The following is a 12342-nucleotide window of genomic DNA, read 5'->3' as shown; positions in this document are numbered from 1 at the left end:
TGCAGGGTGGAATCCCATCTTCGTGCTGCACGTAAACCCTGTGTACTGGGGTTTTCTGAGGATGGAAAGCAAAACGTGAAAACTTGCTCACAAAAGGAACACCACTGTTAAACAGGTTTTTCTCCAATATTTAAGCAAACACCTAGTACCTCCTTATATAAACACTTGAGAAATATCAAGGAAGATCTTGCCCTATAAACAACATGCTCTCCCTGAGCACAGCTTCACCTAGTTCTTGCTAATAAACGTGCATGAATATCCTTCTCCTGCTACACAGTCAATGAGCCCAATACCACACAGCCAATACAGCAGTTATCTTTTAGAAACCTATCAAAGCCGGGTCACTACAGCACTGCTGAGGCTGCTGATCCCTTCTGCCCCCTCCAGCACACACAAATACAACACTGCACAGCACAAAATGTCAGGCATCCCCCCTGCCCCTCATTCTGAGGAGGCTGCAGTCACTCCAGCTGCCTGATGGAGACCACTGAGGAAAAGCAAGCACCACCAACAACACTAAACTGGTATTGAGATGTAAGCAGTGGAAAACTTTCCAGAGAGATCCAGTGCAGAGCACTGAGGGCTGAGTAAAGTCATCAGGAAAGTTACCAGGCATTGACATCTTCCTGAAGGAAAACACTGAAAACAGCCCCTCATCAGCAAAAGTAAATTTAACTGTATTGTTGCCTAAACTGTATTATTCTTTCATGGCAGCCAGCACTTCACAGCTTTCTTTGTCTTGTGCATATTTTATGTGTTGTGAAAAACACAAGGCCATAACATTGCACAAATCAGTTTGGCTTCCTGGAAAGGCAAAAGGGTGAAAGCAAGGCTGTTCTACCTGTCCCACCCCACCAGCACAAAGAGACCCCTCTCCTCACCAAAATCCCTGCAGACCCAGGCTCCTCTGAAGCCCTGAGAAGGTGGAGCTGGTTTCAGGCCACAGGTGTCCAGCATGTACACCAGCCACTGAAACCCAGCAGGAATAAAAGCACAGGAGCCCGACAGCAATGAATCACCCAGAGATGGCAGGAAATAGTTGCACTGCTGTTCAGACTGAAAACATGCCATTCTAGGAAGTGCTGCTCTTTTTTCCCAGAGCCAGCTTAGGTATCTCCATATGGATTTTTTCACTGCCATGTAGACACGGGAGCTATCTCTGAGGAAATTTGGATGTCTCTGGCTGACGCCCTCCTGTGTGATTTCAAGTAGGACAGTGGTGCAGCCACAGAGCACTGTCCTTGAAGTCAGGGAGCTGTTCTCCACTCAGAGAAAAAGCAGTTTGTGGGCAGAAGTGCTTTCTCAAAAGCCTTACTTTCCCCTCTGCTCCTCACTCCAAAGAACCTCTGCAGGAGATTTTGGTGTGTAGCAGCAGTGGCCTTCTAATAACCAATTTTCTTCTGTTTTGTTTTCCTGGCTGGTGAATACCAAACACACTGTTACTTCAGAAATGCAACTGCGACTTTTCTTTTTGGGCTGTCTTCCAAGTTTTTTGCTGTATAGTAAATGGTGAAGGTAGTGGGCCAATAAAGTCAGATGTTAAATGAGGCTTAAGGGTTTTCTTGTCATCATGGTGAATTATTATCTTTAAACATGTTTCATTATTGCCATCACTTTCTGGGGCTTATGCTGGGAAAGAAAAAGAATATTTATAACAATGACCTGCTACTGCTTTTGTTTTCTTTCTTGTCTGTTGCATGTGAACATAATTCCTGACCACGACATATCTTGAAGAGATCCCATTCATTTATGAACATCCCTGGTGACAGACCCAAAGCATCAAAAAAATTTCTTCTTCCCCTTGGCTACAACAGAAAGAAGTAACAGGGGAAATCTACAGCTAATGGCATTTGCAGGAAATTAGATTTTAGAGATGTACAAGATTATTTTTCTTTCTCTAGTTGTAGAAAATATGGCATTTTAACAACAGAAGAAGTAGAGGTTTCACAACACCAGAAAATTTTACAGATATCAACAGAAACTTGGACTCTGTTCAGTCCTGTTTTCTCATGGTTATGCTTAGGGTAGAGGGAGGGGATTTCATTTCCCCACATCTTCTGTTGAAGATTTCCTTCATCCTGTCACTACTTCATGGTGGAATTCAAACAGCAGTAGGCTGGACCATCAGCATGGACACTGGGGGAACAGGTTTAGCTCAAGCTTGCCAAGAGGCAGAGGACTCCCGAACTCTCTGCATTTTATTACCTGCCTTAATATACCACTAAAATTTTACTAACATTATAAGCTGAAACAATTTTATAACAGCATATTTTTGGTAACAGTGAAATAGTCTAAGAGGTCTTAATGGTGATACTCTTTTTGATTCAGAGGAATTTGAGTGCTAATTACTTCAGCCACTCTACAAACTCCCAGTGTCAAATGTAATAGCTTGCATTGCTTTTAAAAGAAGCAACAAACTAAGCACATAAAAGAGGTCATTAAACATATACAGGTGCTGTAATGGTTAAGAGTACCTACAGAAACATACTTCAGGTGTCCCAACCTGCTTATTTTGAATTGAAAGTCATTCATAGCTATGAAAAGGGGAAAAAAAAAGGATTATCCCATTGTGTTATAATCCCTATTCAAGGATTTAACACATAGAAATTCATGGCAGGAAATTTATGCCTCTCCTCATTTAAACAGGAGCAAGAATTGTGGGAGCAGTGAGTATAAAACAGCACAGTTTGGAGGGTTCAGGAGTTATGAGTTCGTTCAGATAACGGTAAATAGGAAGGAGAAATCAAGTGATGTCACAGAAAAACCAGTGTTCACAGAGCAGAGGCTAAAACACGCTACAGAGGCATAGATCACGTGATGGGAAGCACGCACAAATATATCATACTCTTATATAAAACATTTTAGTGTTTTGTCTTTGCCTCTGACACTTCAGTGGAGTTCTATTAACTCACAGCTAATTGGCTGACAGCCCTGTGCTTTACATTTTGTGCCTACTATTACAGTAGCTATGAATTATAACAACTAACCATAGGCTGTCATATCATATTACTTTGGTCTGACATCCAAACCATAAATCTTTTTTCCCATTGCCACATCCATGGCATATATATTTTGCATTTGTACTCAGCCCTTCACAGCTGGCAAGCAAGTTCAGTGGCACTTGACTTTTATCCTGTGGTTAATTCCTCCAGTGAAAGGCTCATTCCCTTTGCTGTAACAGAGCCTTTCCTGGTGATGTTCTAGCTCAAATCCTGGAGGAAAACTAAAATATATAAATGAGGCTAAATGACACAGAGGTTAAAAGCCAGATCCTAAGTTATAGTTGGAAACACAGGGGCAGGTGTGCACCTCTTAGGGTTTTTCAAAAGTTCCCTTTTACTGTGACCTAGCTTCTCATACACAATGGTTTCTAAATGTAGTAGTAACTATAAGACATTTTTAAATTTCAATGTTCATATAAGCAGACTCCAATACTCACAGCAAAAGATATCCGCAAGACTTGGGGATTTCTCTGCTGCCCCATGAAGATTTTCAATCCTTCATTGAGGCACATCCTCTCAGAATGAAACCATTTCTATCCACGTCAAAGCAACTCCTGGTACAACTTGGATAAGTCTGCATGAACCCAAGCTTCTCTTCTGATAGCAGACGTGCTTAGAAGTTCTACCCACAGAAAAATCGCTTTACAGATTTCTTTCAAGTATCCATAAAGAAAACCCAAAGCAAGACAAAATGAACACCACCCCTTCCCCCAGGAAATGTGGCAAGAGCTGAATTTGCACTATGTAGATATTTTTATAGTGAGAAGTTGTCTCTCCCAGAGAGGCAGCAGAGCAGCCTGCTAATACAATGGCGTGAAGAGCAAGGCCTGTGGTGCTACTGTACAACAGAAATGAATCCGATATCTGTCCTGACAACCAGGATTTTGACAGAGGGTGGGCGTAGAAGATAGGAAGGAGATAAAACAACGAAAACAAAAGCCCATTCCACTAATGAAAACCCAGAGAGTCAATGTGCCACCTGTATGTGATCTGTGACTGCAGAGCATCTTGAGCCAAACGTTTTCCAGCACCACCACAAACGATTGATTCCAGTATGGGCTGATGAGATGAATATGTGATTAAAAGTAGACAAATATGAGGATAAAAAGATAATGAGGAAGGAGGCAAAATATGAAAAGGGAAACAAACACTCTGATAGCAAGAATAGAATCTGTTTCCAGGTAGCTTATTTAATAATTTTTATTTCCTGCCTAGATTCATATCTGCATTAAACAGATAAAGCTTATCTTGCTTTCAGTGTGTCTAGAAAACAAAGAGCTGGGGTAGAGAAGGTACAAGAACTCATTTAAAATCCCACACTCAAATTTATGCCACAAGAAAGTGTCCTTACTGTCTGCATCGCTCTCAGTTTTGAGAACGTGATTCAGCCAAGACTGCAAGTAACCCAGCAAGCTCTGCGGTAACTTTCACAGAGTATTGCTGAATTTCTGCCACTAAATGGTAAAAAGCAATCCTCACATGAACATAATCATCTGCATCCAGACCCTCATTTTCAGACAGCTTTTTGGAAGAACAGAGGACCACACGAATCCACTAGGGTACACGGACTTTGTCAAACTGGGCCTGCCATTATCGCTTTCTGAAATATCTTTTCTTTTAGCATAGATTCTCTCAGAATTGTTGTAAAAAATATCTTCTCTCTGTTCCCTACTCAAAAGAAGACATCTCAAGAGACATGATCTGCACCACCCCTGCAGGCTGACTGCCGAGGAGGGGCTCAAGGTGCTGTCACAGCCTAGCTGGTAAACACGCTGTTGCCTGGGTGTCTCCACACAGCTGGTTGCAGCACTGGGATAGAAGAATTAAAATAAAGAAGCCTGTTACAAAGAGCAAACCTCTGCTTTTATCCTCCGTACTCACCACACAAATCTTTTGGCACAAATCACTTCAAATTTGCCTACGTTATTCTTCACTGTCTGTACCTAAACCTCTTTGTACAACAGCCTTGAAAAATTAACAACGGAAAATACATTTGATGTACTGATCTTGAACCCTGAACACACTGATGCCAGGGCCTGGAACATCAGCAGGACAATTTCACCTGCAGATGGACTTTGTCCTTCCTGCCTTACAAGAGAAGGCAGACCCACAGGATCAGATGATTTTGCTTTGCCCATGAACACTTTCCTAACTCACATGATAGCTGGCATAGTTTTCCTATAAATGATGCTGCAAGGCACCTCGTATACACTTAAATAACATAATACCTGGAATTTTACTATAGTGGTAATCTGACTTGCAGAATACTGTCTGTCACAGAGGGGAAAAATGTGCTTGTCATCACTGTGTGGGAATCAGCCTATGCTTACTTTTTAATGCTTTTTTTTTTTAACTTGTTGTTCTAAATATTTGTAGAAAAAAAAAAAAACCAACCAAAAGAGTATTCCTGGGTTAAACAGAACTGTCGTGCTTTCCCCCACTGTTGGCAAGGTAGTATTTAAATTGCAAAGAATGATAGACATTGTTGTGAAGGAAATATACAGAGAAACATAAAGGCTTCCTTGCCCACACTTCTGTTTCTTACACACCATAATAAAAAAAAAAAAATCAACCACTTTTACCTTCAAACCAGGCAGGTGAATGCATGCAACTGCAGCCTGCAAGGGGCTTAATCATACACCAACAACTGCTCTGTATGTTTGAGTTCAGAAATCATTGCCTTTGCACCTAGACAAAACCACAATTGCTTGTGCATTTATAGTGCTCTTGAGCAAGTATTTCATCATGCACCTTTCCTTTGGAAAATGCTGTCCAAAACTCTATATTTAGCCATCACAAACACGCTAGTCTTAATCTTCTTGGCATAAATGTAGAAGGCTGTCATCTCCTGAGAATCAGCTGGGATTGTGTCTCAATGTTTTTTCAAGTGATAAAGCAAAACCCTGGCGTCTTATCTAGCATTGAACTAACAGAGTGTTAGCCACATGGGGAAACGACTTTAAACATTCATTAATGTTTTAAAAAAGGGTCATGAAATGCAGTCAAATAACTGTGCCTGAGGTTAATTTATGTTTTCACAACTATCTACGGCAGGGTGACTTGATAGTTTGTCTTCATGTTCTGGCTGTGAGAATAAATCTGGTGCTTCAGTTTGATAAAAAGTGTTATAGAACAACTAAAGCATGCAGGCAAAATGCAGCATTGAGTACTTCAAGCACCCAATTAGCACCACTGTCTCTTAAATGAGAGAAATGCGATACATTGTGAAAATTTTCTATATTTACTATTGTAATGTTGAAAGAAAAGAGCATTAAAAATGGGTTCTCAGCTGAGAAAATGGCATAGATTCATTGAGATAAAAATTCCGCAGAGTTCAGTGGTGTAACACCTACATGATAGATGATGTGCTTCCAGATTTCTTACATAACCCTTCTCCAGGTCACAGAGGGCATTATGGCCACCTCAGCACCTGGTTGTGTTTTTACAGACACCATGAAATGCCCAGTTTTCTGGGGCAGGTCACTGTTGTCTGGGCACATCTCAAACCAGGAGCTACAAAGCACAACCAGTAAATCCCAGTTACAAAATCCCTGTGAGGGAGCTGTTTTTCTTAAGACACACATTTCAATTCACACAGAACTTTCTGAGGACATTTCTTTTTCAGAGAGAGGAATCTTTTTCAGTTTATCTTAAACTTGATCCTGCTCAACTTAAGACACACCTAAAATCGTGCCTAAGCTCAAACAGTCCCTTAAGATGATACCAAACGCTGCCAACACCATTGCAGATGCTCAGTAAGGCAATGTACTTCTAGTGGTTAACTGCATTTTGGGGGCAAACCCTTCTGTAGCTGTCAGCAGGACCCAGGTGATGATGATAATGTCCACGAGTAGCCAAGTGTGTGGACATGTTCTTTCTGGCATAACTTTAGAACCAAAAAAAATGAAAATATGATCATTTGCAATGAGCAAAGCCAATAAGGAAATGGCAAGTAAAATGGCAATGTTTTAACAGCCCTTCACATGAAATACTGATGTCCTTTTCCTCACAGACATTTTCCAATTCTTTGAAGCAATTTTTTTTTAAGGAATCTCAGATTCAGGAAAATATAATCCTTTTAAGTACATCACCACAGAACTATGACATGATAATTTATATGGAACATTAAGCAATACAGAAGTTATAATGGGAACTTCTCTCTACTTCTCCTGTCATCTGTTCTGTGAAGCTGGAAGACAGTAATTTTAAAAACCCATGAACGTAAATATGTCACCACTCAAAGCATAATAAGCCTATGAGATTTTATAGAATGAGTAGCATTGAGACAAAAAATCAGCCCAAATCTTTAAAAGGGAACAGATTTTAATTTCAGTAAAAAGAACTTCTAGAGATGCTATTAAAAGATTCTAAAAGTAAAGTTTTGGAAAGGATTTCATGCATTGCATCACATGATATGGTAGTCACAAATAAAGTGAAGTGGCAGAAAGAAATATTTCCTGTGAAAGCAATTATCACAGTGTTTCTCATATCTTCTCCTAAAGTAACCAGCACTGGCCACTGGCAGAGAAAGATATTAAATTAGATTGATTTCTGTTCTGCTTTAGCACAGCAATTTCTTCATTTCATCTCCCTCACTCTTTTCAGTATTGAGGATTTAACTCAAAACCCATCTTGCTTGCAATGGCTAAGCAGTAAAGCTCCTGTTACTCCTAGTTAAAGGATATCACAATTTTCTCAGGGTAGAACACTAATAAACTTTGAGTTTCAAAGAAAAACACATTAAAAATAAGAAATCTGACATTAATAATGACAAATACTTGGGCACTTGATCATATTTTTCATTTTCTGATTTGTCATATGATTAACAGTTCATGTAGATTCTGAATTTGTCTGTGTGTTATTTTCTGAGAATTCAAACTTTTTCCTTCATAGCCCAGTGTTTCTAACAAAAGTGTTTGTACAGCAGCCTGATAACTTGGACTGGGGCACAGAGTTTATTGCTGCTGATTATTTTTCATGCTCATGTGGGCCGTGTGAATTCATGGACAGCAGGGGGATGTGGCACAAGAATGGCAGTGCTCTGCTAGGGATGGGGAAGGACAGGACTGCTCCTTTCCATGGCAGATTTTCATGGTGGTGGATCAGATATTACCTATGTCTCTTGGTCATGTTTAATAAAGTGTCTGTTCCTATGGATATCTATGTGCAAAGCCAAATGCATTTGCCATTGAAGGACAAAAACATATTTATCAGTGCCATGTGCTGCCTGTCAGCATATTATCACAGGAAGAGCTGTAAAACTCCAAAGACTGGGACTAAAATAAGGAAGAGAATCCTCAAAAATCAATCCAGGTAACAAAAGTTTCCCTCCATCTTCTCTCCAAGCCAGATACAAGATAACTGCCCACCTCTGAATGCCTTTCATCCAAGTTCCAGCTGTGCAGCAGCATCTATGGGAACTGCACAGGGGCTGCTGCCTTGTGGATGCAGGTGGCACCACATCCCATGGGCAAGTTCACAGCATGGAAAAATTGTTTCCCTCCCCATTACACTTTAGTACTGATCCTGCAGAATATTCCCTTGAAATCTTGGGTAAAAACAACATTCCTTTCCCACAGCTTGACTCACAGGTTTCATTTCTCAAGACAGGGCTTTGAAACAAATTTTTTTTTTGGTCACAAAACCACAATAAAAATATGCCACTTGAACTTGGAAAAAATAAACAACCCTCTTATTTCTGCACCCTCACATACCATTACAGCTCTGGGTTATAACAATCAGACCTCAAACTATTAGAAATTCCTTCAACCCTGTATCCCCTGGGGGCTTCTTTTATATGAACCCTTTGTGTGGTTGAGTACAGTACCTGAAACAGCTGAAATCACTCAGATCATAGAGAATAATATTTTTATTTTAATCTTTCAAAAGGTCAGTAAAGCTGAACAGGAGTAAATTGCATTGCTAAAAGTGCATTGTCTGTCAACACAGCACACCTTCCCAACAGCTGCTTTCCTCAATCTTTGCTATCTGCTTATTCTGTTCAAGAACTTTGTTGGGTGGGACATAATAGGTTTATTTTTATTTAGACCATATTTCAGAATCTGAGGGAAGCAGTGGTACTTCTTTGAAAGGGAGACTTCTCCCTTCCTTCAACAATACATAAATATTTTTATTTACAGTAATTCTAGTAAAATACTTGATTTCTGTTCTGCCTCACTGCCAAATAACAATGCTAAGCAAATGACTACGATGGAAAAATCTCTGCAATCAAAACAGAATGGAAACTGGCTCCTAGTCCAGTCTGCTCTTAAATACCTGAGCAGCAGCAGAGAGATTGGATTTCCAAATCCTGATTTTGCAGGAAGTGTTTTCACTGCAAACAGCTGCCTGGAGCTGCTCTCAGCAGCTGCCCCACATCACAGCGCAGGGTTTGGCAGAACTGCCCTCAAAGTCTGTAGGGCAAGCAGACAACAATAAGGGCACCTCTGCCCTGCTTCCCCTCCACCTTCTATCCCTCCTTTCCCCTTGAGCCTCAGGATGAGGTAATCTCAGTTTAGATGGCTGATCTGGTAGGACACTATCCCTGGCAAAATCCATAATAGCTCCCCACTAGAACAGGGACCTGCAGCAATCCCTGGAGCTGCAGGCAAGGGGCAGCAGCAGCTGTACCACCCCTGCCAAGTCAGCCCCTGTTAGACACACAAACCTACCCACAGGAAACCAAAGGCACCTGCTTTCTGCCCACTCTCAAACACACAGTGTGCTACAGCCCAACCTCAAGTGATTTTCAATAATCCTGCACCATTATTAGCTGGAGATAAAATAATGTAGCTACACTGCCTGGCAGAATACCTCTTTCCCCTCCCTATGCATAGTTGCAGTGAAGAAAAACTTAAAATAGAATTATTGGGGTTTTTTATATTTGATATGAGAACCTCTAACGCAGACAACGTTTTGTCATCTTATACTAAGTCTGATGGCAGCAAGGGCTTCTTCTGTCTTGGAGATTCAGCATAAAGCTATTAAATGTCACCAGTAATGAAAATCAGAGAACTTTTGTTTACCAGTTAAGATCAACACTTGTTAAGGGGGATATTCCTGTATGAAAGCAGCTGTGAAGTTATGTTTTAGAGAAAGTTTTGTTTTGACAGATCTCTATCTGATGATATATTGTTTTATATGAGAACTTCTAGGCTGTATTACCTACATTGCCAAGGTATGCAGTAACTTAATTAAACTTTTAAAGAAATTATCTATACTGAAACCTAGAATTATCAAGTTTATGATCTTTGTTTCCTCTTCATGCAAAGCTGTACAAAAAAGTGCACAAGGAGGTTTGAAAAAGGCCTTCAAGAGACCAAAGCTGACATGTGAATGTTGTCCTCAGATTTATACTGCCACTGCCGCATAAATCAGCTGCAATAATGTGCATACAAATGCATTTGCTAATTAGCAACTTCTTTTTCTCCCTAATCTGCTCACTTAAAAGCTGGTACACCCTTTAGACACAAGCAAATTAGGTGATTCATATCCCCATGGAAAAGTGTCTTTGCATTTGTAATGTCACAGAAGTAGATCTGCTCTCCTGCTGCTTCTGCAATATAAGAGCTTAAACCCTCAGTTCAAAAACATCATTCTGTTTTCTGTTAGAGAAATTACTCGAATAAGTAGAAACTACAGAAAAACAAAGAATTCTTCTATGAGCCTTTTACTCATCTGTTACCATACTAACTGAAGAATGATTCAATGACTATTGACAGTGGACAGTGCATGTTCTCATAATTGTCGGAAGCAGCAAATAGAAGCAGCAATGTGTGTGTCTAATCTGTGTTGAACTCACATCCCCCAGGACAGACCATTCTCTTATGAGAATTTGGGCTGAGAATATGGACTTGAGGGGAGAAGCATCATGAGATCCCAAACGCCTCCAGGTGTGATTACAGCTGAATAGTGAGAATCTACCTCACCTTCAGTCCTAGGAAGGGCTTTGGCTCCTATCCTAGTGGGAATCACTGCAGCTGGTTTCTCAAGTCCAAAACACCTACTTACTTTTTAAGGTAATAACATCATCCAACACAGTTTTACCAAACAAATTTCCAGTACCCCAGGTCTCAGCATGAGAAAGCAATACTTCATTCGGTTGTGCCTATTTGCCTTTTTCTCTTTTTTTTTGGTAGTAGTTTTTAGGGGCATATTTGGTTTCTGCAGTACATTTGAAGAGACATGCATATTTCAGGCTATATAAGTGGTTATTTAGTGATAAGCAAGGCCAAATGGAGACTATGATTAGCCTGAGGAAGTGAAACCTTCTCATTTAAGAGCTTAAATTGAAAGGAGTATTTAAAAAATGGATCATTTCTTAGCTAGAAATATTTTTATAACATTCTATATTTTGAATTACACACTACGAATTTACATTGTCATCAAAGATACGTGTAGACTGTCTAGATAAAAGTCCTCTTCTGTGCAGGTATTTATTCTGTACAGTAAATTAAGTTAATCTACTTGTCAGTTGCTATGCATTACAGAATAAATGCTTTTAAAACAGGGAAATGTTTGCGGGGGGGTTGTATATTTATTCTCTAACATTTCTAGTGCTTGAGAAAATGCAACTTGAAGAATAACATTAAAATATCACTAATCTAAGGCTCACGTAAATAACGTTCCATGAATTGATGTTGTCATAAATACATTCGTATCTTTCCAGCTTTATAAGAAAAAACCCTTGACATTTTCTTGTGCTGTTTCCTAACAAACAGCTCAGCAGTGAGCCAGCACAGCACCACAGTGAGCAGGAGCTAAAGCACAGCAACTCCTTTATCATAAAAGCAGTAATTGTGAAAAAGGAGATAATGCATTGTGCAATTCTCATGGCAGAAAGGTTCTTACAGCCAAAACAAGTAAGTTCATCAGGGGAAAAGTGAAGTTTAGGGGAAGACATTGCTTGGAAGGCAGGTCAGTTGAGGGAACGGCCCCGTCCCCCAGCAGTGCTCAGCAAGGACAACACGAATGCAGTGAAATTCGTGTTTGTATTTGGTTTGCTGCACTGACAAGCTACAGAAAGAGCCCATTGACAGCTATCCTTTGAAAGCTTATGTTTTCAGTTTAAACTGAATGAGAAAATAGGCTCCAGAAAGTTTTCTTCATAATTCCTTAAGACTATAAGGTCAAAAGAAAAATACAGGTTGGTTTTTTTTTTTCAAGTTTGTCAAGAATTTCCACTTACATATAGTATTTATTCTTATCTGTTGAGTAAACTAGTAAGACTCTCTTGAAAGATTTTTTTTTCACTAGTGCTAGAACATTTCAACATTTAATAATTTTAAAATCACAATTCACAATAGTTCACAGCATTACTTGAAATTAATAACACTACCCG

This window comes from Corvus hawaiiensis, chromosome 7 (genome assembly GCF_020740725.1).
Source record: "Corvus hawaiiensis isolate bCorHaw1 chromosome 7, bCorHaw1.pri.cur, whole genome shotgun sequence".
Lineage (NCBI taxonomy): Eukaryota > Metazoa > Chordata > Aves > Passeriformes > Corvidae > Corvus > Corvus hawaiiensis.
The sequence above is the reverse complement of the archived record's forward strand: the minus strand, read 5'-3'. Positions refer to the sequence as shown.